The following is a 25,129-nucleotide window of genomic DNA, read 5'->3' on the forward strand; positions in this document are numbered from 1 at the left end:
ATCTGCAAGGGCAAGACTTCTACTCGCCCTAGAAAAAAAATGATATTTGCAAAATAGCTAGACCTCCTGATTCTAAGAATTATTCTAAAGTACCCACACATAATATTCTAATAATCCAAAGAGTTATTATGTATTTTACTTATTCTTACGGAGAAAGAAGCTATATATTCCTTTGGCAACCCATTCTCAGCTCTTTTGCTATCCACATGAAACCTTTAGACACATGAGAAATTACCCACCCATTAGTTAAAGAGGAAAATAAAATAATACTTGAGCATACTTGAATACATTATTCCTTAAATTTTACAACTCTAAGAAATAGTATTATCCCTATTAGCCCCACTGGAAAACTGAAATGTAGTTTAGCTGCATAAAATACCTTATATCAAAATGGAACACAGAGAATTTTGAACCAAGGTATTTTTAGAAGCAGCCTCTTCTTCTACCCCGTTTTCATTGCTACTTAATAAGATTTAGGTAAATGTAGACTCTCTATAAATATGATTATTTAAAGCCTATTAAAGGATTTTCTTAATGTTTATTTATTTTTGAGAGAGATAGAGAGAGACCGAGTGCAAGCAAGGGAGGGGCAGAGAGAGAGGGAGACACAGAATCCAAAGCAGGCTCCAAGCTGTCAGCACACGGCCCGACACGGGGCTCAAACTCACGAACTGTGAGATCACGACCTGAGCTGAAATCGGACGCTCAACCAACTGAGCCACCCAGGCGCCCCTAAAGCCTATTAAAGGATTTTCTAATCTCAATGGATATGTTTCCTTGTCAGAACTTTCTAGCTTTCAGTCAACATCATTTTATACCCTTTATTAACTTTTTTACAGGTTGAATTCCACTCTTTGTATTTGTCATCCTGGGCTTCTTTCTGCCTGGATATCTTTAAAAACAACGATGAATTTAAATCGTCCATATTGGTATCTGGACAAAAAAGTCCAAAGAAGGAAAAAATAATTTGTCACTTTTTCTAAAGTGTTGATTAGATTCAACTTAAAATAAGAATGCTAAAATTTCTGAGTTAAAAAAAAAAAAAGAGATGCTCCGTTAATTTACAACACTAGTCATATTTAATGTGATTTCACTTGAGTTTTTTAATTATGCATTTTATATGTCCGCTTAACTGGTAATATGTGCCAATCAGAGTCCTCCCCAAAAGCTGTGAATGAGGACTTTCTCCCAGGTTGTGGGTCAAATTGTAAAGGATGATAGTTTAGCAGGATAGAGGAGGTGCTAGAGGTCCCCATTAGCTACAGAAAAATCTATTTTCAGCAAGACAAAGGCCAACCTGAAGAGTGAAGCATAGCTCACAGAAATGAGTAATTATTATTTGACCGAATGAAATTTCCTCCTGTATTTCCTACTCATGCAAACCGAAAAAGAATCCCTTTCAGTTTGTCACTTCCTCAATGTTTCTGTTCTCGCCACTGAAAGAATACTACCTAATACAAAACTCCAGAAATATTTATTGACTTAAGAAATGTTGAATGGGATGACCTTCATTAGTTCTCCTAAGTTCTCCGAGCTTCCTCTTTTTAAATTCCATTATAAAATCCATGGATTCATACTTTACTTCCCTCCCAAGGTTTATGGAGTTCAGATGAAATGAACACCACATGAAATGAAAGATTTCTCATTATAAAATTTGGAAACTTATTATAAATGTGCTATATAAATATAAACCTATCATACTGTTGAAGAAATCAATCCACGCGCCCAGCAGAGCGCTTTTTAAATATGGTATATGTTCAATAAAGTTTAATCTGTACGCTGCCAGTTCTAACACATGAAGATAGGAATGGGGAGCTTTCCAAAGGACTTATTATTTAATACAGCATTGTCACTCAATGTTATGACAAAGAAAGTTGATTAAGTTAGTGTATCAGTATAATGATCACTGACATCTGTATTTGACATACAGTAAGCACTTGAAAGAAAATGCTTTCTAAGAAACAACATTGCATTTACATTTTGTTTTCTCTTTTGTAGCAAAGTAAAGTCATTGTGTCTGGCACTGCAAAGTGAGGATCATTTCCCACACTGATTTTTCAGTTCCTGCTAACTGGACAACATCTTCTATGAAATATTGATTCAACCTTTAATGTTCTTGTGATTGTATAAAAAGAATTACCAAAGCAATTCATATTTATTTCTATGTTGTTAAGTACCCAAGGCAGTCTTGGTAGACTAATTAAAGATCGAAGATAAGATGGAATCAGATATCTTAAAAGAATTACTTCTTCAAGTAAAGATGAGCATAACTTAAATAAGGTTATATATTTCTCGCTTAACAAATAGGTCTGTGTTCTATGTGAATCTCCAATTCTGTACTATGTATTTTCATGTGTTCTCAAAATAGCAACTTAGTGCAGAAAATTGTGTGATAGCCAAAACTATTCGTATAGAGAATATACGAAGAAGAGATTTGTGATCCCTGTGAACTTGAATATATCTTACAGAGGACAACAGTTTTAGCATATTTACCTCTCTCATCCAACTTTCTCCATCAAATGAAATTTTAAGATTTTTATATGCTGTTAGAGGAGCTCTCTCCATCACTACAGCTTAACTCTTAAATCTTTTCTCTGAAAATAGCTTGTGGTTTTTTATTCAACAAGTATAAACTAAATAATCCAAAGTCGCAAAAAAACAAATTGAATAAGAAAAGTTTTCAAATGAGTCTTTTATTTTTTGTCCCCGTAAATTCAAATAGAACAGTGTGAACATAGAGGAAAATGGAGAGTAAAGGGAAGCTAGGACTTACTATAACTGACCATGAGTCTTGAACATTACTGACTCTAATATCAAGTTACTTTTAATAGATAATTCCTAGAAATGCATTCTGTCTAATAAAGATACATCCAGTATAGCCATTTAAAGCATGCCCTACCCAGATTTAAAGCTAAATAGGGACGCCTGGGTAGCTCAGTCGGTTAAGCGTCCAACTTCAGCTCAGGTCCCGGGTTCTCCCAGTTCGTGGGTTTGAGCTCCTTGTCAGGCTCTGTGCTGACAGCTCAGAGCCTAGAGTCTGCTTCAGATTCTGTGTCTCCCTCTCTCTCTGTCCCTACCTCTCTCGTGCTCTGTCTCTGTCTCTCAAAAATGAATAAACATTAAAAATATATAAAGTTAAATACTCAACAATTATGAAGTGTGACTATAAACCATTCATTTCATCTTTGCTTTGATGATTACCTAAAAATTAATGTAAGATTCTTAAATTTGGGGTTGTTTTTCCCAACAGAGAATTAATTGCCAATGCAGATGAGTAACTTATTAATATGTCATCTTTAGATTCATAACATTTCCAAGAGGAATCATGAAGCTATCAGCACTTTTGGAAGATTTCTCCAGATAGAAATTAGGCCACAAGGGGTTTTTCTTCCCCTTTCTTAAGTTCACCCCTTGTGGGGAAAAGATCATTTAAATTTGGCTGTGAAAGCTGATCATCATTGGCAGAACAAGTCTTTTTTGTGTTGTTGATACTCCGTTCAGAAAACACTGAAGATCCAGCCTACCCTTCAGTGTAAAGATCTGCCTTTCAGGGTAATGGAGGCAAGGACTAAGGATCATATAACCTAGACTTCCCCAAACCAGAGCACAGATGACAAACCAAGAAGAGGGGGCTCCTACATTTTTCTCCAGGCTGACTGTATGTCACGAAAAGTAAGTCTGCTCATACACTTGAGGGATGCGAAAACGTTACGCTCTGTTAAATTAATTAAACAAGGAAGCCATGAGCCTGATGTGGCTCTCATGCCATGGTGGCCTATATAAGCAAACCAAAATCTAAACCGTAAATGCCTCAAGGTTACAAAGTCAAGACTCTAAGGACAACCAATCACAAACCGCCAACTAAGCTCTAAGCTATAACCAAACAAATAATTTCCTTTCTTTGCTTCTGCATTTTCTCTAGAAAAGTCTTTCCTCTTTGCTCCTGTGAGCTGGCAATCCTACTAACCACTTCCTAACCACTGTCCCATTTGAATTGATTCTTGCTCAAATGAAGTTTAAACAATTTTAATATGCCTCAGTTTCTTTTAACAACAGCATTATTTGGAGAGAGAGAGACAGAAAGAGAGAGAGAGAGAGAGGGAGAGAGAGATGTGTGTGTGTGTGCGTGCGTGTGTGTGTGTGTGTGTGTGTGTGTGTGTGTCTGATGATCAATAGTTAAGACTGGGTTCTTTCTGATACGAAATTGTGTTTACAGTCTTCTTCAAACATTTTGAATATAGGATTGATAAAAAATTAAACTATTTCAATTAAGAGAAAGAGACATTTTAGAAGGGCAAATAAACCCAAGTTGTTTGTTTTGGTCAACTTGACCATTTAAACTTTTAGAGATGTAGCTATAATAGCCTAATGTCTACTTGTAATATTTAATTTAATTTTTTTTACACATCCACATTTGAAACCACATCACATAAACAATATATTAGTTTTAAAATATTGTTTATTTCTGTCCCCACATTTCATTAGACAGTTTTATTCAACCTCTTTGCGTGCATTTTTAACGTCACTGTCTTAATTGTTGCCAAAGCCACTTTTTGAGCAGTTTTTAAAGATATTAACTTTTCATTCCCATCTCAGTGCCTCGAAATACAGCCCTTTCTAAATTCTAGTTTGATCCTATTACATGTTACTGGAAATTTATCCAAAGCCTAAGTACTCTTTCACGTAACATTAGGAGTTGTTTGTTCTGTTCATTTGTGCTGTAAGTGTATATTAAAGATCTCCAAAATACAGCCACTTATTTATTCAATTGATCTTTAAAGTGATCTTTAAAAGACTTGCTTACAATGACTTTTAAAAGAGATAATTACTAAATTACTTTGTTTTGCCAATTCATATAGGGGACCTTGATAAGTACCCAAAGCTGGCATTCAAGTCCATTCCCAACCAATACATTTTTCTGAAGAACTCTGCTTTTTCAAACCAAAGGGGTCTGAAATACAGAGACTTCATAAAGATTCTGGCATAATGCAACTTACTCTTTTCTGAGGAATAATTTTTTTTTAATTCTTTTATCTTGGACTCAATTTAGATATATATATATATATATATATATATATATATATATATATATTTTAAGTTTATTCATTTTTCAGAGAGAGAAAGAGAGAGTGTGAGCAGGGGAGGGGCAGAGACAGAGGGAGACACAGAATCTGAAGCAGGCTCCAGGATCCAAGCTATCAGCACAGTGCCCGATGCAGGGCTCAAACTCAGGAGCCCAGCCGTGAGATCATGACTTGAGCCTAAGTTGGATTCTTAACCAACTGAGCCACCGGGGCGCCCCTCTGAGGAATAATTTCGAGGACGGATCTGGCTTTATATTGGGACAGTCATGATAGGTGCAGAGTCAGCAAAGGTAAGGAGGCTGAAATGCAGACCAAGTGTAAAACTACTTAGGAGAAAGTTTAATTGAATGGCAGCAAGGTTCATGGCATAAGACATGAAGGTGTGCTATAGAAAAGAAAAAAAAAAACTGTTCTTGACAGGTTGGAAAAAGTTGAATCTAAAAAGATGTAACTTACTATATGGACAAACTTAAAGTCTATAACCTAGATTTCACAATATAATTGCCTAGGTACAGAAAAAAAAAGAAAAGAAAATCTGTTATAAACTCAGTACAGACAGGCAGAAAGATAGACAATTTCTCACAAACTTCGGAGGCTAGGTTTAAAACCATTTAGCGCAATTTGCAGGTCGTAGTGCCAAAGAAAAATGCAGGGCTGCTTAAAAATTAAGCGTTTTAAGACAGCAAGAACAGAGCATTAATCTTTTGAAGCATGACTCCCTGGGTGACTGCACAGACCCTGCAACCGTGAAGTTGGCCCTGCACTGGCTATTATTTTAAAGAGGACTTATTCAGAGAGGACTCCTATCTACCTGCTCAGCACAAAAACTTCAGCACAAGCACAGAGCCTGGAACAAAAGAGCACTCAGTGGGTACAGATATCTGTTGAATGAAAGAACAGTCCAGAAGAAAGAGTGGTGAGCCTGTACACATCTCCTTACTAAATAAAAAATAGCACTCTGTCATCAAAAGGGAATACGCTTTAATCGTAAGACATATTTTCAGTATTTAAAGAATACTATGACTTGAAGAGGATTTACTCCTTCAAACTTTATTTTAAAAAATAAAGTCATTAGAAAACCCTAAATACCCAAATTAGGCAAAGTTCTTCCATTTACTCTGTAAAACAGTTTCACATCAAAAGGTAAACAGTTGCATTGAAATCAAAGTAAATAATTAAAGTTTCTTAATGCCCCAAAATAGATTCCATGACCCACTATAAACCCAGAAAATGAACAAAACCGAAAATCTGTGAATAATGGTACAAATTAGATCAATGTTGATATTCTATCTATATTTCTACACAAGTTGTTTCATTTATGTGGAAAAGCCTACAAGTTAATTCTTTAAGAACTTGCTCTGGTTTTGTACAAATTTACAAAAATAAAACCTAATTATGGAAACATCAAACAAACAGGATGAGCTGTTTTTTTAAGATGCGAATGAAATATTTACATCTTTCTATAAATTCTGTTTTGTGGAAACACTATAACAGTGAATCTTACTTGCATTAAGAAACTGCATTTAAAATCTAAAACAAAAATCAGCAAATGTTCCTTAGGAAGAAAATGAGGAAAATCATTGGAACGTGAAAAAATTGTGATTTAAATATGGATACCCAGGGTTGTCAGTTTGTGACATAATTAATATGTCATGCTTGAAGTAATATAAAATAATATTTAGTTATTCAGAAATAACTACTATCTTTAATATAGAATCTTCCATTATGAATGGCACACTAAAAAAGAGGGTCTGGTCCCACAAGTAAATAAGTTGGAGAAACACTGTATACTATACCTTTGTCTAGTATATTCATAATTACTTCAGCATATTACCAGTTCTGAGTGGCCCTGCAGTAAAGTTAGGTGTTTACCTTTGTTTAACCTTTGTTAGAATGTCCCAAACTTATTTGAACTTGGTACCTATTTTTATGTAAGGGGAAAGGGTGGCTTATTTACTTGTTTTATTTTTCACATAAAATTATAAACACTTTGAAATGGTAGTTTCTGGAGTTTACTTTGAGAATTGTAGCTCTATACCGATCAAACATGAACAAACAGGAATATTGACTGTGCTTGCATTTAGTATTCAGGAGTTTTCATAATTCATTTTACAGTTAAATTTTATCCATTTCTGCAAAGGTAATGTTTATGCAAATGTACTGCCTGAACTTGGGAAGTTAATGCTCTTGCCCTTCTGGCTCTTCCTTATACCACACTTTGAGCTTTGTGTCTGGTGCAGGACATTGGCTAACTGTAGTGTAATACAAGTTATCAACCTGGATAATGGGGAGGCTTGAAACCGTTCTCGAAGATGTATAATCCAAGGACTGCAGGTGATTTGGGGCACGATGGTCGCTGTGCCACATTAAACTGTTGTCTTTTGGCTCCAAACCTGCCCTTCCATATCCTACCTTGTAAATAAAGCCTGGGCTGGGACTCTGCATATTTTATTTCTCTTTAGAAATAAAAAGTTGGAGATCTGGCCAGCTGGAGTCCTGGTAGGTTTAGCCAATCAGGGGGTGAGGATGCTGGAGGGAAATAGGAAGGTGAGTGGAGTGGAGAAGGATCTCACTTGTGCCTGTTTTCTTGCCCTCAGTTGTCACCCCAGCAGTGACACTTCACCTGGCAGTAGCCTTTGTCTCCAGCAACAGTTGTTTCCAGTTTCTCTCTTTTCTATACAATCAGAGTTGGTCTTATAGCACCTGCCAGATAGTGCCTCCTAAGAGATCTCTGATCCCCAGCTCTGAAGGATCCCCCCGCCAAACCAACATCCAGGAGTACCAGTTCATCCTGTCGATATTCCCCTCCTCAGAGGTCTGATTCCCAATTTGTGGGCTCCCTCCTCAAAGCCTGTAGAGTCTGACAACCTCAGCCTCTTCGCCAACCTTATCATCATGTAGAGGAGAATGAGTTTATTTTATGAGGCCCATGAGGACAGAACTAGAAATAGTGGATTGAAGTAAGAGGTTACAATAATTAGAGGTGCCAAAAACCTGAAGGGACTGCACTGAATTCCCTATCCATTAATCACAAGGATTTGCCACGAAATTAACGGAACATGTGTCCTTATTACTACTCCCAACACACTGTTTTACTTTTTTATTGTTGCTAGTTTGTCGACTTTCCTTGAGGGCAGCGAATGAGTTTATTTATCTTTGTATTCCCAGGACCTAGTGAGATCTGTAATAGTAAGTACCCAAAACATATGTTCTTCAGGCAACATGGCATATTAGAAAAATCACAGGATTTCCAATCAGTTTCTGGAGCGTGATCATGAGCAAGATCACACAATTTTTCTAAGTTGTATTCTTCCCAGAGAGGAGAGTTGCAGGAAGGAAGTGGCCAATGGTTTTCAGCACCCTGGGTGAGTAAGATTATTTAATTTTCCCAAGCCTAACCCTTCCAAGAGAAATCTCTGCAGCTTCTAACACGAAGCAAATGTCATGTAATAGAAAATGCCCACTGGATTCAGTAGGAAGATCACCAGAGACCTACTTTGAAACAAGTACCAATGGGGGTTGAAGGTTGCAGTAAGCCAAATATTGCATTAGACGTAAAGAAGAGGAATGGGAATCCGATCTCATCCAGCAGCTTTTAGGATTATTTATTGTAAATAGAGGGGATGGGCAATAGTTACAATTAGCTGTTGTTCAAAGGGCTTTGGTTTATTACCTTAAATAGGGGATGAGTTGAGCATCTTGCATTTAATTGTTTAAAGAAAACAGGCAAGATACAGATGTTAGCAAGGGAAGGGAATAATCTAGAGCAAGGTCTCTGAGGAGGCTTCTAAGAGGAAAATGGCATGGGAACAAAAATGAACAGATTTGTTCGAGACAAAAACAGAAGGGCAACAACTTTTTCAATTTAATGGGGTTATAGGGAAAAAAGAATAATGTGGATACAGACAATGTTATAGACTTACAGGTGGGAAGGAACTGAGGTAGCCCCAGTCTGGGCTTTTAAAAGCAACTGGCGGCCCAGCACCATGATCAAACAGCACAGGTCCCGTTAGCAGACTCTGTATTTAAGTCCCAGTGCCTAACCTCGGGCAAGTTGTTTAACCCACTAATGCCTTCTTTTCCCAGATGACAATAACCATGCTCTTATTCTCTCAGGTTGTTGCAAGAAGTTGATGATTTAATATATATGCACTCATCTAACAGTGCTGAGCATAAGCTCTACTGAAGCTTTAGCCACTCTCGGTGTGTGAAGCAAGAGTTGTCCTACTTCTGCTGAAAGTGTCTGGAGGACAGTGGGCTCAGAGATTTCAACAGAGGAGAGACAGTTTGAAGGACCACTGCCGAGTGAAAAAAAGAAAAAGCAAGGCAAACATAAAAGAGGTGGGAAGCAGTGGTGAAGACCCAGTTTAAGTTGGAGATGATGTCTAGGCAATTGTGACAATTCTCAAATTTCCCCTTCTTTAGCCCGGTGATTGACAGGGATGAGGCAGATAGCTGGATAGACCCAACTGGAAGTCATGACAGGAAAAACAACCAGGAGATGGAACTGAGAACCCGATGACAGGCTGAAGTGAAGGACCATGGAACTAAGTTAGAGGTCCACAGAAAGAGGGCAGAGTTGAGGACTAAACTCTGTTTATTGTATCATGTGCTTGTCTGAGCAAGAGTACTGGCAGAACAGGCAATTGTGGTAAACCCAGCAGCCCTGATCCCACAGTGGCACTGGGGGGTGGGGGGAGGGGGCCGCAGGGGAGGACAAAGAGAATTGTGACGCGGCCGGGCGGGGCTCCGGGGTGTCGCGTGGTGTACCCCTCAGTGACTTGGTCCTGGTCAGGACCAGGGACTTTTGCCGAGCGGGGGATGCTCCAAGGCTCTGCAGCATGTGTCTGTGCTGTAGGGGGGACGAAGCCATCCAAGTGAACCCCGTGAGTTCTCCAAGACCCCAAACCCAACTTGTCTGCCCCTTTCCCGGGCCATGTGCCTGGGACACTTGCGATTACTGATCACTGGCGATTACGGCCAGTGTGGGCGCTTTGGTGCTGGGGGGCTGAGAATCCCGGGTGAGGTAGACAGGCTAGATCCTGAGCCGGTTCCTGAAGGAGGAAAAGCCTCCCTTTGTGCCCACTAGAAACCAGGCACCCTCAGTCGTTTGTCCCGGAGGTGGGATGGGGCTTACAGAAGTGGGGGTGGGGCAGAATACGTTTCTCAATATTCAGATGGGGAGGAGATTGCTTTTGGGTCTTTGGGCTAAACAACTGGAGCAAAATGAGGGGAGCGGAAGGTATTTAAAGCACAATTTAGAAATTAGTGGAAGGTGTGGGAACCCCAGAAAGTAAAGCCAAGCTCCCTGTGTCTCAGAAAACCATACTACTTGCTGGGGTTCCTTAATCATCCTGAGGACCAGCAGAAACATAATATTCTGATTGCTCATACCTGTCTTTCCTTCCATGATAAATCTCAGTATGCTACGTGGTCTTTGTAATATGATTCAGAGCTGACTCTTTTTTCTCGTGATATTATTGCCATCTTCCACTCTGATTTTCACCTTCATGTTCTTATTCTGATCCTGCCTTTTGCAAATTGAGATAATAAGCATATATTACATAAATAAAAAGCAGTAGCATAGGCTTCCCATTATAATAACTGAATAGTTGTTTGCTCATGATTTTTATGGTTTTGTTTTAATTTTACATATTATATAGGAAGGGCCAAGACAGCCACGCCCTTCAGATGTCACCGCACAGCAGGTAATGTTTAAATAAATAACTCTGGGGACATTTGGGTGGCTCGGTTTGTTGAGTGTCCAGCTTCAGCTCAGGTCATGGTCTCATGGTTCCTGAGCTCGAGCCCCACAGCAGGCTCACTGCTGTCAGTGCAGAGCCCACTTCAGATCCTCTGTCTCCCTCTCCCTCTGTGCCTTCCCCACTCATGCTGTCACTCTGAAAAATAAAAAAATAAATAATTCTGGGTACTTCAAGATTGTGACTTTATCTTGTTCTTTTACGCGCAGGGGTCTCTAATATGATAGAACTTTTACTAGCTAGATACTTCTGTGTTATCTTTCACAGGACTGTGACTACTATTAGGATGAGTCTTCATGAGAATAACCTAAATGCTTTGTATTCTTGGTTTTTTTAACATAATAGGAATAGAATGGCTGGATAATAGGACAAGACGATTTTTCATTGTTATAAAGTAATACCGCGTAGTTTTCAAAGCAATTATACCAATTGCACTCCCACTGGAAGTGGATAAAATTTTTATTATGCACGTACTCTGCATCCTAATACTCTTCCTCATCTTCAAAGTGTTCTAGTTTGATCCCTTAAGGTCTCTGTTACTTAAAGATGGCATAAAATGGGAACATAAAAATTTCTGCTTGGCATATGCAGTGTTTAAAGTAACTAAAGAATGTGCATAAATTTTGTTTTCTTATTTCTATAAAGGAAATTCCTTTGGGGGTTTTAATGACATTATTTTCATTTTATTGTTTTTAAGTTTTTTTTGTTTGTTTGTTTTGAGAGAAAGAGAGAGACAGACAGAAGCAGAGAGAGAGGGTGAGAGAGAATCCTAAGAGTTGGGCACTTAACCCAACTGACTGAACCAACCTGACTGAACCAGCCCCATGCCCCAAATGAATATCACTTCAAAATAAAACACACACACACACACACACACACACACACACACACACACACACACACATATATATATATATATATATATATATATATATATATATGAGTCTGGGGTCCCATAGTTGGTGAAATGGGAATCGAGAGTAAATAGTCTCGGGCCCCTGGGTGACTCAGTCGGTGAGCACTCGACTCTTGATTTCAGTTCAGGTTATGATCTCACAGTTTGTGAGAGAGAGCTCCACGTGAGGCTCCATGCTGACAGAGCAAGGCCTGCTTGGGATTCTCTCTCTCTCTCTCTCTCTCTCTTTCTCTCTCTGCCCCTCCTCCATTCTTCCTCTCAAAATAAATAAACTTTAAAAAAGAGAGAGAAAGAGAAAGAGAGAGATGAAACAGGCTCATTTGAAAAGTCTAGGGATGCTCTAGGGTGTTTTCTTCATCTAGGAACCACACATTTGAAAAAGGATTTTTTTCCTACTTTTACATAGCTATGTACTGGTTGTATTTATATTTTTTACTGACATTAAAAATATACAATCAGCATGTTAACTTTTTGTTATAAAAAGTATTATTTGTTTTCCTTCCTTTTAATTTTCCAAAAGTTCAGAGATAAACGTATTGAGAATATGCAAAACCTAAGGAAACAGAAGAGGAAACTTAGTAAACGGTTTACAAGACCTGCACCTATTCCAGAACCAGGACTCCTAGTAAGTACAACATAGAGACTTCACTGAAATCAACAGCTCCTTAAATGCAAAACACATCCTTATTTTTAATTTATGCAGTACTCTAAATTTTGGGTTTCCCTTTTCCTTTGAGAAATGTGTAATAGTAGTCTGGGAAGTCACCTTAAAACTCCTCTAATCAAATTCTCATCTATTATTTAAATCTCTCTCTCTCTCTCTCTCTCTCTCTCTCTTTGGCTGGGTAAAGTGTACTTTATCGATGGTACATGACAAGGTAGGGCTCTTTAAGCCCCTCTCCTTCTTCAGGGGCTCTACGATGAATTTCAGCCCAGATTTTCAGTGTGTTGGCAGATGAGTTGGGGCAAGGACTCCCCGGCAGCTGAGGGCTTCTCTCTTCCTCTTGTCCTCTCCCTGGGTCTGGGGGTTCTCATTCTTTGGAGGACATGTGGACCATAAGGCCTACCACCCAGATGCTGTAGCTGAATTCATTGTTGTACCAGGAAATGAGCTTGACAAAGTGGTCCCTGAGAGCAATGCCAGCCCCAGCATCAAAGGTGGAAGAGTGGCTGTCACTATTAAAGTTGCAGGAGACAACCAGGTCAGTGTAGCCCACCTTCTTGATGTCATCATATTTGACAGCTTTCCCCAGGAAGATCAGATTCATGACTGACACACTGGGGGTGTGGACATGGATCATGCCAGTGAGCTTCCCATTCAGCTCAAGGATGACCTTGCACACAGTCTTGGTGATGCCAATAGAAGCTCCTCAGCCATCATGCCACAGCTTCCCAGAGGTCCAAGGTCTTTTGGATGGCAGTTATGGCATGCACTGTGGTCCTAAGTCCCTCCATGACATGAAAGTTGTCATAGATGACATTGGCCCAAGGGGCCCAGCAGTTGGTGATGCAGGAGGCATTGCCAATAACCTTGAAGGAGTTGTCATACTTCTCATGGTTCACACCCATCATAAACATGGAGGCATTAGCAGAAGAGACAGATATGATGACCTTCTTGTCTCCACCCTTCAAGCACGCCCCAGCCTTCTCCATGGTAGTGAAGACACCAGTGAACTCCACAACATATTCAGCAAAAGCATCACCCCATTTGATGTTGGTGGGATCTTGCTCCTGCAAGATGGAGATGGGCTTTCCGTCAATAACACATTTCAGTTCTCAGCCTTGACTGTGCCATTGCATTTGCCAGGGTAGAATCATCATACTGGAACATGTAGAACATGTAGTTGAGATCAATGAAACAGTAATAGATGGTGATGATATCTGGTTTTTCAGAGTTAAAAGCAGCGCTGATGACCAGGAACCCATTATGTCCAAATACATTTATTTTAACCTTCACCATTATATCTCAGGGACCTAGCTGGCACTTCACAAAAAGAAGTGGCTCTCTGTCCAATGGAGAGAAGTAGAGAGCCTATTTAAATCTCCTTTGCAGATTGTTTCCTGGAGATGATGGGGTTTACTGAAAAGACTAAAATCTTATATACCACATCACTCTGGTTTTCAGTTTTTGCTTTACCTTGACTTCCCCAAATCATTACTTAAATCTTTTGGATTGTATTATTTAGAAAATAAATTACAAAAACTCCTGCCAAATAGTTATTCAGCTTAGGCTTGATCACTTGCAACATCAGAACAATCTACACCAATTACAGCTTATTCCATTTTTGCATATATTTGATGTGGATTTACTTACTTATTTACTCACTTACTTATTTACTTATTTACTTACTTATTTATATATTTCTTTAGTTTTTTTTTAAGTTTATTTTACTTATTTTGAGAAAGAGAGAGAGCATGGGAGGGGCAGACAGAGAGGGAGAGAGAGAGAATTCCAAGTAGGCTCCACACTGTCAGCGTGGAGCCTGGTGTGGAGCGCAAACTCACAAGATCATGACCTGAGCTGAAATCAAGAGTTGGATGCTTAACTGACTGAGCCCCTATTGTTGACAATAATTCAAAAGTGCTTCCACATAACATGTCATAATGCCTCCATGAGCCTTTTACATGTAGTATTAATTATATTTCTTGTACCCAGACATGAATCCAATTGCCCTCCATTTTAAAGCCCTTCAGATACTTGAAGACAACTGTTACTTTCCTTCATATTTATAGTTTTTTTCAGGGTGAAAATCCCCATTTTCCTCATACATTCCTCTTCCAACTTAGTAGTGAGCCCTGGCCTTATTCAGGCAATCTCCAGGATTAGGATTATATTATATTTTATTACAGAAAAATTTGGGAAAAATTTTATTTCCAATAATTATGATTTTTTTCCTGTTGGTTTTCTTTTTGAAAGAAAATATTTTATAAGCACAACTAATGAATAATTATGTAAAATAGGAATTGCTAACTTTAGCTCTTTATAACAGAAACTCAACTTCAGTGGTTTAATCATGTAAGAGTATATGTTGTCTCCAAAGAAGAACTCCTGACCTAGGCAGTCTACAACTGACATGTTGGCTCCAAAAATCACCAAAGAAGTCCCAGGTTCCCTCTGTCTTTATGATCCTTCAGACTTCTCATATGATTTTTATTCTCATGGTCTCAAAAAGTCTTCCACAATGGTAGACACAGTGTCTACATTCCAAGAGAAAAAATTATAGGACAGAGGACAAAAAGCTCATACCAGCAGTTGAGTCAACTATAATAAATTTTATCAATAAAATTAAATTACTAAATTCTAAAATAGAAAGCACCAGGCCCAGATAGGTTCCCTGGTGAACTCTACCAGACATTTAAAAGGGAAATTACACGAGTTCTCTACAATCTCTTGCAGAAAATAGAAGCACAGAGAAAACTTCCTCACTTATTATGTGAGGCCAGCATTACTTACTCTAATACCTAAACCAAAGACATTATAAGAAAAGAAATGACAGTTGGGGCGCCTGGGTGGCGCAGTCGGTTAAGCGTCCGACTTCAGCCAGGTCACGATCTCGCGGTCCGTGAGTTCGAGCCCCGCGTCAGGCTCTGGGCTGATGGCTCAGAGCCTGGAGCCTGTTTCCGATTCTGTGTCTCCCTCTCTCTCTGCCCCTCCCCCGTTCATGCTATGTCTCTCTCTGTCCCAAAAATAAATTAAAAAACGTTGAAAAAAAAAAAAATTTAAAAAAAAAAAAGAAATGACAGACTACTGTCTCTCAAAGCACAGATACAAAAATCTTCAATAAAATATTAAAACTTATATATATTGTTGGATTTAATTTGTTTTTATAGTTTTTAATTGTCCCACAGTTCTTAGGTATTCTATTCCCTTTTTTTCCCTCTCATCCTTTTTTCTTTTTTCTTTTTAGTTTGGATAGGTTTTTTTGACATAGTGTCAAGCTCCAATTCTTTTCTCTACTGTGTCAGTCTACTGATGAGAGCCCATCAATGGCATTCTTAATGTATGCCAATGTTTTAGATTTATAGCATTTGCTTTTAATTCTCTCTTAGAATTATCTTTTTTTTTCCTGACATTACTCATCTGTTTTTGCATCTTGTCCATTTTGCCAGTAGAGTCCTTAGTGTATTGATCATTTTTATTTCATTTTTAAATTCTTTTTAATGTTTATTTTTGAGAGACAGCAAGTGGAGGAGGGGAAGAGAGAGGGGGAGGGACAGAGAATCCCAAGCAGGCTACGCTGTTACAGAGCCCGATGTGGGCTCACATGAACTGTGAGATCATGACTTAAGCTGAAATCAAGAGTTGGATGCTTAACTGAGCCACTCAGGCACCCCTGGTCATAATTATTTTAAATTCCCAACCTGATCATTCCAAAATCTCTACCATATCTGAGTCTGGATCTGATGCTTGCTTTATCTCTTCAGGCTGTTTTTTGTTTGTTTTTGTTTTTACTTTTTAGCATGTCTTATATTTTGTTGTTGTTGTTAAGGGCCAGACATGATACACTGAGTAAGTTAGAAACTGAGATAGACAAACCTTTAGTGTGAGATTTTGTGTTTATCTGGCTAGGATTTAGGCTATGTTTTCTGTTTGCTGTACCTGTAGTGTCAGAGGTGAAAATTTACTCTGGTGTCCTTATTTTTGTGTCTCCTCTTGTATTTGAGTTCCCCTGGAGACTCTTTCTAAGCAGGAACTGAGGCTTGCAGCATACGTTGGACTTTTCTGATACTGTATAGGAGCCTTACTAATGTGGTGGTAAACTGTGGGGGAAAGAGAAGCCTATTATGGCCTATGACTAGGTCTCAGGCTTTTAGTGAGTCTGTGTCCTTAGAACTATTGAGCTACATTTACCCTTAAGTGAAACAGGGAGTCTATAGGGAACTGGAGTTGGGTATTTCTCTCTGCCATGTAGAAGAGTCTGGATTCAGCTATTCCCCTTCCCCAGGTCAGTGAGGGTTTAATAAAGCCCAAATTGTTTAGGTTCTGATAAAATAGTTTCCCTTGAGGGCCCTATTAAGGAGAAGAGAGAGCCCTGGAGAATTTCAAAATAGTTGCTTTTCCCCTCCTACTGCTGGATGCGAAATGTTTTCCCCTGATTATCACAGTAAGACCTGGTGGGGCTCCTGGAGGTAAAACTCAAGGAAATGTGGGGGCCTCCCTAAGACTGGCCCCCCACCCTGAGTTTTTAACTTTGAAGCTTATCCATACTGAGGTGCAGCAATTCGTCCATTAAAGTTTGAGTGTTCCTACTGGGACAGTGTTGGCTCCAGGAGCATCATTGGTCTCTCCAGGTTCCAGGACAGCAGTGTGTCCCATGACCTCAATTCTCTGATGGATGTAGAAGAGTTGTTGATTTTCAGTTGGTTCAACTTTTTTCTAATGAGGATGGGACTGATGATTTCCAAGTTCTTTTACACGTCAGTCTGGAAACACTCACTTATATTTCTTTTGTCCAAATGGAGTCACTGGCCACCCCTAGCTGCAAGTATGTTTAGAGTGGTGAAAAATTCAACTGGCTTCTTTGCTGCTCTGAAGAGAATCAAGACTCCATTAGTGTGGAGGAAAGTGCCTTCCTTTTTCAGGCTGTGATGGTCTTCGTTCTAAAATTCACCCTCCTCTTTAGTTTTGGACTAACTACAAATTATTAGTAACAGTTTAACCCTTCAGCATCCCCCACCCCTTGATTTGTCTTTGCATAGTCAAAGGAGCTTTCGATTGCCACCTACAAATCCAGGATCCTCAACCTTACAGAGTTACTGCACTGTCTTAAATATCCACACAGCTCTTTCCTTGCTGATAGGCTAGTGTTTGTAATACCGCCACATAATCATGGCCTCTTAGATATGCATTGAAATATGCTCGCACAACGTATTTTACATCGGTACAGTTATGCCTTGGGAAAGTATAATAATAAGGGATATGAGGGAGAAGGCAGCAGTGACTCTTGCAACCACCTTTCTAGAGGGTATGGCAATTGTCACAACTTCTGAGCCTTTTAACTTTTAATTTATGGACACACATTAGTTTGGTTAATTTTTCCAACCTCATTGCCAGTTCAGGTATCTCCTGCCAGGAATCTTCTCTCCTTGTGACTTGCCACTCAACAACACACCGTTTAGGATTTCTCCATTAAAAAACTCCTTTTTTTTTTTTCCTTGAGCTGACAGATTTTTTTTTTATAGAAGCATCTACAAGATTGTTCTATATCAATTATCCAACCAACTTACTTGAGCTTTCAGAGACAACTAAAATGTCTCCAAGTAAATGAAAATATAGAATATAAAATGTATGACATATGAGAAGCCTGAGTTCAATCTAGTACTTATTCTCCTTACTACAAGGATTCTGGAATTGTCTTCAAAGAATCTAGATATTTTCCTTCGGCAGTATTAGGTAGTCATGAGAGCTCTTATATCCTGTAAGAGAGAAAATGCACCCTTCTACCAAGAAAGAACATCAGGGGCCTCAAAGCCCCAAAGTACACCCTAGGCTAAAGGGCCTCTCCCCACTCCCCACAGGGCAATAATAGCAGGGAGGTACCGTGAAAACCCTGTTCTAGTGTTTCTTCTATATGTTGACCAAGAGGTTTACTGTATCATATTGAGGCTTGAACTCTCAGTGCTTCTCCAATGTGGTCAGGCCCAATTTTGTCTGATTTGGTTTGGTTTCGTCTGATTTCCAAATCATTGTGGACACGTGATCATTTTGTAACACATGGTCAAAATAAAATGTCACAGCATTTTCAAATTGTTTCAAGTGAACGTAAATGTTTACTCTCAATTTGTCTAACCGATCTTGTTGCAAAGCTGTAATGACGATAAGCACGCAAACCAGACCACACAGGGTAACACGGCATTCAACTGTACTGACCCTTGCACTTTTTTTTGCACTGCAAATTGCCGGGTTATCAACAGCATCCCTACTAATACCCTCTCCTCTTTTTCTTTATTCTTAAATTGACCTTTGGCTTCAGGAAAATATATAACAACAGTATTTGTACAACTTAAATGGTTTGGGATGAAAATAAAAACCTGAGTCCATACAGGTAAGTATTTTCAACATATGGGGTGTGCCCAGGCGAACAGAGGATATGCCTGATAAGGCTAGAGCACCTAGATGTAAAAAGTTTGAAAGGTGTTTTTGTTTTGGTTTTTGTCTGTCTAAAGTCTCTATAACAAAATTGTCTCTTAATTATATCATTACTAATCATAATCATGGATATTAAAATAATCCTGAAATAGTATTTGATGGTTAAATTCCTGCCAATACTGGTATATGAACTCTTTCTATTTTCACTTATTTGTCCCTGGTGTTCACTTTAAGTCATTTCAAGACTTAAAACACTCTCAACAGATACCTATAATATGCTTTCACAACCACAAGCCATAAGACTGGAAAAGAAAAAAGAAAACCCCTATGCTTAACATCTCCATCATAGCCATTATGTTTAGAAACGACTTTAACCCTTCCACCAAACTGTTATTTTTCATTTCTACAAATTCTTCCTGCTTATAGTGTTTGTTACCTGACTCATAGGGGAAAAAAATCTTTATATCATATTCATTCCCTGTAATGAGTTATTTGATAATAGTGCCTTTCATATTTGGTTATTATCTGAATGTGACATTGCTATAATTTAGAATAGCATTTCCAGTTCTTTATAAAATTCTTTTTGTATAAGAAAGTATACTCCCTCTCGAGGCCTTTCCCAAATAATTTATAGCTTTATATAAAATTTTCTTTGTATACATTTTAATTGAATCTATTTTTCTTTATGTATTTTAATTTCTTCTAGTGGTCATAAAGCTGGAATCTGTACAGAAGAAATCATGCCAGACCATAACATGCAGATTTATAACATCAAGTGGCATCTCATAATTTGACTTCATTTGAAAAATAAAGGCAATACTCTGTCATTTCAGCAAAATAAATGCAGTGCAACCATGTAACATCTAAACCACAGGGTCTAGAATTTTATTAAATACCATAATTCATTATCACCTTTTTTTTCCTGTGGTAAATTTGGGATTTTCTGCTTTTTCAACGAATAATAAAATATACAGGTCCTTAAAAATTATATACTCCTGTTTAAATTTTTGCATGGAAATATATCACCTATCTAAAGATATAGAATTATGCTTTAACAAAGGGGGAAAAGATATTTTCTCTGCTGTATATTTATAACGACTTGTGTTTAAATAAAATGTTTAAAATCTTTACACAGTCCCTAAGTTTATTTATTTTGAGAAAGAGAGAGTAGAGGAGGGGTAGAGAGAGGAGAGAGAGGCTCCCAACCAGACTCCACACTGCAAGGGCAGATCCCGATGTGGGGCCTGAACCCATGAACTGTGAGATCATGACCTGAGCTGAAATCAAGAGTTGGATCCTTAACTGACTGAGCCACTCAGACTCCCCAGAAAGAGTTTTAATATAACTAAAGCCTATACTATATCTCCATACTGCAAGTGAGCTATCATGTGATTAAAATTTTCATTTAAGGTAAAATTTAAATACTGAATTAAATTTTACTTTTATGTATAAATAATAATCACATCTATCTTTGTAAAATGCTGTCTTAATTCCATAAGTAATTTCTAACATGCAAATAGAATTACCACAATTATTTTATAAACAAAGTACTGACTGCTGAATTAATAAAAACATTATATTTGATAACTGATTTGTAGTTTCCAAAATAAAATTTAAAGTAAAGTACAGGGATGGGTCACCTGGGTGGCTCAGTCAGTTGAGCGTCCGACCTTGGCTCAGGTCATGATCTCGCAGTTCAAAGGTTCCAGCCCTACATCGGGCTCTGTGCTGACAGCTCAGAGTCTGGAGCTTGCTTCAGATTCCATGTGTGTGTGTGTGTCTCTCTCTCTCAAAAATAAATAAACATTTTAAAAAATAAATAAATAAAGTACAGGGGATTCTTATTCTGGGTTAAAGGAAGTTATCGGAATTATGCTCTCACAGTAACAACTAGAAAACAGGACAAAATACTAAAAACAAAATTTCAGAAATTAGGCAAAAGTCAAAAAGGGCTGTGATCTCTAAGAGAGCGGAAACAAAATGAATCCCATTTACTGCCTGGAGAAGTGTTCCAGATCTTGATGCAGAGAAGAGGACCATAAGCAGAGCACAGTAGTTTTCCTGAGGTAAAGATGAACTCTGAGGAACAAAGATAAGAATTCAGGAATCTTGGGGTAACTGGAAGTTGTAGGGCCAAATTCCAGAAAGTAAGGGACTACTCAAAGTACTTTGTAGATCTGCAATGGCTTGTATTGAGTCTTTGTTGAATGCTAAACTGCATATGCATACGGTGAAACTCAAAAAGGTCATACTTGTTTACTCTCTGTCTACTATCAGTGTCCAATGTCTATTATCCAATCAAAATTTCTAGGCATGCCAAGAAACAGGAAATTGTAACACATAATCAAAAGGAAATCAGGCCATTGGAAACAGACACAAAATGAAAAGCGATGACAGAATTAGAAGAATTAAACATCTATTATAAATATGTTGGCTGTGCTCAGCAATTTAAAGAAAAACATGAATATAACAAGAATGAAATGAAAGATATCATATTATATTATATTATATTTTACTATTTTTTTATTTTATTTTATTTTATTTTATTTTATTTTATTTTATTGTATTGTATTGAGAGAAAGACATAGCACAAGCAGGGGAAGAGCAGAGACAGAGGGAGACACAGAATCTGAAGCAGACTCCAGGCTCCAAGCTCTCAGCATGGAGCCCAACACGGGGCTTGAACTCACAAATGGTGAGATCATGACCCAAGCCAAAGTCAGATGCCCAAATGACTGACCCACCCAGGCGCTCCAAATGAAAGATATTATAAAGAACTAAATAGAACTTTTATACCTGAGAAATATCTGAAATTTTAAAATTCACTGAGTGATATTAACAGTATATTAGATGTAAAAAAGAAGTCACTGAAATTGAAGATATAGCAGATATAGCAATAGCATAGTTCAAACTGAGGTAAAGGAAAAAAAAAAAAAACTAGGAAAATGATTAGCTCCTTGTTGAACTTTGAGACAATTTCAAGTGCTCTAACATATGAATAACTGGGAAGGTCTGAATGCGGGATGACGGGAGTGAAAAAATTCCCAAAAAGTTTCCAAATTTGATGAAAATGAATTTCATGGATCCAAAAAGTTTCATAAAAACCAAGTAAGATAAAAACCAAGAATTACCAAATTACCTGATATAATCAAACTGCTGAAAAGCATTGAAAAGGGAAAGGAAAGCATCAGGTGGGACTGGGGCACATTAAATATGGAGAAACAAGTTTAAGAAAACCACAAACCTAATTAGAAACCAGGTGAATCAGAAGGACATCTTTAAAGGAAAAAAAAAAAAGTCAACTTCAAGTTTTATATGGAACAAAAATATCCTTTAAAACTGAAAGCAAAAGTACAGAATATTTTCTCCAGAAAAGAAGAGCCAAAAAAAAAAAAAAAATTATTACCCACAGATGCAGGAGACAGTTCTTTTTGGTAGAAGAAAAATTATATCAGATAAATTTTTGGATCTTCACAAAACAATGAAGAGCTCTGGGAATGATACATACATGAGTAAGCATAAGAGAAATTTATTCTAATTTTTAATTAAAAAATAATTGTTTTAAGCAAAATTAATGTATTGTGATATTAATAACATGCAGGGATAAGATGTATGACAATAACAAAGGGTGGGAGAGGATTAATGGAAGTACAATTCAATGAAAGCTTCTTATATTTTACATAAATAAGTACATTGTTTGAAGGGAGACTCAGATGTGTTAAGGAAATGTATTGTAAATACTAGAGAAACTACACACACACAAAGACATATAGCCATTAGTGAAGATAAAAATGGAATGCTGAAAATCCATCCAAAGAAGATAGAAAAATAAGCAAAAAAGAAAAAAAGATCAGATTTGAAAATAAAGAAAACAAATGGCAAGATTATCAATCCCAAATTGATTATTAGCTACATTAAATGTAAATGGTCTAAGCATTCCAACTAAAAGAAAGTAGCAAGAACTGTGAAGGATTTGAGACTTTATTTTCATAAGATAAGAGGTCAGACTGTCATACCTTCAAAGATGTTGGCAGAAAACAAAGGACTTTGTTACCTCAAGTACATGCTTACATTGGTTTCCCTTGGTAAGAGGTATGCCCAGGTGAATGCTGTGCACACGGTGGGTTTGTGTCACAGCTAAAGTAACCCCAATCTTATATAAAGAGTTACTAGCAAATCTATCCAACTTTTGTTCTGGAGGGAGACATCATCTCTATTATATCGGAAAGTAAACAAATCTGCTCTACAGGAGACTATATCTTCCAAGTTTGCTTACTATACAAACATCCTTGAAAAGTTAGTCTAGAACAAATTATATTAAAATCTTTGCTTAGAAAACAGATACATGAAAGACCCATGGAGAATTTTCTTCCAATAGACAGAGATTGTCAATCTGAGTTTTTAAAATGCAAGAACAACTACAAACTATTAGAAACACACTGTGTATATAAATATTAATAATTTTAAAAATTAAACATATACAATGAAAACAAAAATCTTAAGAAAACTCGAATGACTATATTAACATAAATTGGTTGTCAGAACAAATAATATTATCAGTGCATAGATGAACATTTTATAATGATAAAACGTTCACACAAAGATATAATCATCATAAACATATGCACCCAATATCAGAGCATCAAAATATATTAAGCAAAAACTGGAAGAATTCAAAGAATAGACAAATCCACAATTATAACTGAAATAGAAACATTCGTCACTTAGGCAAATGATGTGACAAATAGAAAATCAGCAAAGACATAGAAGACTTAAATCACACTACCAGCCAATAATCTTACTGATATTCATAGAATATTCCACAAACATAAACAGAACACATATTCTTTCAAGTACACCACAGAACACTAAAATAGACCATCTGCTGGGCCATAAAGTAACTCTTAGTGGATTTCATAGGATTGAAGTGATAAAGAATATGTTCTTTGACCAGAAAATTAAAAAAACAAAAAACCTTTACAATTAAATTACAGAATATAAACATACCATAATACGGACAAAAGATTTGAACTATTTCTAAAAAATACACAAATGGCCAAGTTGTACATGAAAAGGTGAGAAATGCAAACTAATACCACTTAGTGGTATTTGAATTGGTAAAATTTTAAAAGCTGACTGTACCAACTTTGGCTAGGATAAGAAACAACTGGTATTTTCTTATACCATTGCTATGAACGTAAATGGAACAAGCACTGTAAAATTCCTAACAGTTTTTCATACATGTGAAATATGACCCAGTTATCCCACCCACATGTTCACTAAAGAGAAATAAACATGTTCACACAAGGAATTGCACAGGAATATTTATAGAGCTTTGTTCATGACAGCCTCAAAATGTACATAGCCCATTAAGTCCATGGATAGGAAAACTGATTGTTAAAATGTGGTATATCTACTTACCTTGATGAGCACTGAGTAATGTACAGAATTACTGAATTGTTGAATCACTTCATGGTACACTTGAAACTATTACACTGTATGTTAACTAAACTGGATATAAATGGAATGAAATGAAATGAAATGAAATGAAATGAAATGAAATGACATGAAATGAAATGAAAAAGATATGTCTACAACACTGGAATATTATTGAAGGAACTTACACACACATAACATTGATGAGCTTTAAAAACTTTATCTGAATGGAAAGAAGTTAAAGCACATATGGTATTCCATTTATCTGGAACTCTAGAAAATATAGTTAACCTATAGGGAGAGAAAGCAGTGTTTACTGCAGACATAAATGGGAGAATATCCCATGTTCATAAATCAGAATTAATACTGTTAACATGTCCATACTACCAAAAGCAATCTACAGATCCACTGCAATCCCTATCAAAATTCCAATGTCATTTTTCACAGAAATAGAAAAAAAATCTTAAAAATTTGAATGAAACCACAAAGAACCTGAATTGTCAAAGCAATCTTGAGAAAGAACAAGGCTAGAGTCATCATATTTCCTGATTTCAAACTATATTACAAAGCTATTGCAATCAAAACAGCATGGTTTATCATAAAAATAGATGTAAAGATCAAGGGAGCAGAATAGAAAGCTCCAAAATAAACCCACATACATACTATCAGTTAATTTTTAACAAAGGACACAATAACATATAAAGGATAGTCTCTTTAAACTTTTTTTTTTCTTCTTTCAGAGAGAAAGAGAGCATGGCAGGGCGGGGGAGAGGAGTTCAAGGCAAGAAAGAGAATGGGTCTCAAGCAGGCTCCACACACAGCTCAGAGCCCCATGTGGGAC

At 37.3% G+C, this 25,129-nt stretch overlaps 2 long non-coding RNA genes and 1 pseudogene across 2 annotated transcripts in view; 1 reads left to right on the forward strand and 2 right to left on the reverse strand.

Moving 5' to 3' along the window:
• LOC109271264 (uncharacterized) overlaps positions 1–25,129 on the reverse strand; it is a 221,463-nt gene that overhangs the window by 194,659 nt on the left and 1,675 nt on the right. The gene's annotated exons all lie outside the window — the stretch shown is intronic.
• LOC109271263 (uncharacterized) lies at positions 9,900–12,387 on the forward strand. The gene is made up of 3 exons (XR_002081902.2): positions 9,900–9,970; positions 10,748–10,792; positions 12,288–12,387. It is a non-coding gene; the product is annotated as an uncharacterized LOC109271263 (long non-coding RNA).
• LOC109271261 (glyceraldehyde-3-phosphate dehydrogenase-like) lies at positions 12,637–13,722 on the reverse strand (annotated as a pseudogene).

Source organism: Panthera pardus, unplaced genomic scaffold, assembly GCF_024362965.1.
Source record: "Panthera pardus isolate Hobbes unplaced genomic scaffold, ASM2436296v1 HiC_scaffold_12, whole genome shotgun sequence".
Taxonomy (NCBI): Eukaryota; Metazoa; Chordata; class Mammalia; order Carnivora; family Felidae; genus Panthera; species Panthera pardus.